This window comes from Condylura cristata, unplaced genomic scaffold (assembly GCF_000260355.1).
Source record: "Condylura cristata isolate star-nosed mole 26May11 unplaced genomic scaffold, ConCri1.0 scaffold00014, whole genome shotgun sequence".
In the NCBI taxonomy this organism is placed as follows: domain Eukaryota; kingdom Metazoa; phylum Chordata; class Mammalia; order Eulipotyphla; family Talpidae; genus Condylura; species Condylura cristata.
Genome location: NW_004567115.1, coordinates 42402912 through 42404133, shown reverse-complemented (window position 1 = coordinate 42404133; position 1222 = coordinate 42402912).

The window sequence follows — 1222 nt, the reverse complement described above, 5'->3', positions numbered from 1 at the left end:
CAGCACTGGAAGCTAGTCTCAGCCACTTCTGCATGAGTCCAGTCCCGGGACAGGGACCTGACCCATATGGCACAGCAGACCTCTCCTGTCTAGCCTGCTGCTCCCCTCAGCAGTGTACTTCATCAATCTCCCTGTTCTGCTTCCCACTCTGTCTCGGGTGAATCTTGTTACCACCCCTGGACCTCTGGCCTGTACCCCAGTTTTTGCATGAATAAATAAATAAATATTTTTAAAAACAAAGAATTTCTTGGGAAAGAGAGAGAGAAACAAAGAAATGTAAGCACCTTTCAAATTATACTAATACAGGTTGTCGCCTAATATATTTATGCATCTCCCCGCCTTTACCTAGAATTAAAGCACTAAGAAGCTCACATGACGCTGAAGTAGTTACAAAAGAACACCAGAATATACTTTATTATTATATCCCATTTTTTCAACTAGGAAGCCTTTTATTTATGGAATATGTGGAAACTTGCAGTACCTAATTGGGTGCAACTTAATCCTTTCTCACTACCCTGCAGAGCAACAAGTCTGAGGTAAATAGCAAGCTTGGTTCAATAAAGATGCTTTAGGAGAAGAAGGAATGCCAAGTTTCAAAAGCAAGAAAGCTTTCCAATTGATACTTATTCCACTGCAGACACCCCAAGGAACTTTTGAATTGAAGTCCTTTAGGGAAAAAGTTCAGAACTTTAACCTTGCGAATCTACTACTTGCCTTTGATAAAGAAAGAAAAGAATATTTTATTACCAGGCACTCAGTCTTCACTTATATTCTTTCTGGTGAGGGGATGGGCAGGAAAGAAGCAGAGCGGCAGCCTGAAAAAGTCATCCATGGAACAAAGCGAAACTGTGGCTTTAGATCAGTTCACAGAAACGAAGGGAGCTGGCAGTGTGACGGTTTCTGGCACTTGGTGACCAGAGGAGAGGAAAGAACACTGACAAGAAAGGGGGGTGCGAGGGAGAGGATGAAGAAAAGCTCTGGTCCCCTCTTCTCTTGGCGCTGTGACCTTGTGCACACTGGAGAATTGCAGGTGTGCAAGCTGCCTGCAAATGTGCCAGTCAGAGAAGGGCTGTGACTCTCCTGCACGCTACAACCTGCACACGGGAAAACACACCATGTGGGGCTGAAGGTCAAATCATTTAACATAGGTTTTGAGATGCTGGGGACCTTCAGATACCCGCTGCATAATCAGAAAGTATCTGCAGCACTTTAAAAAAGCATT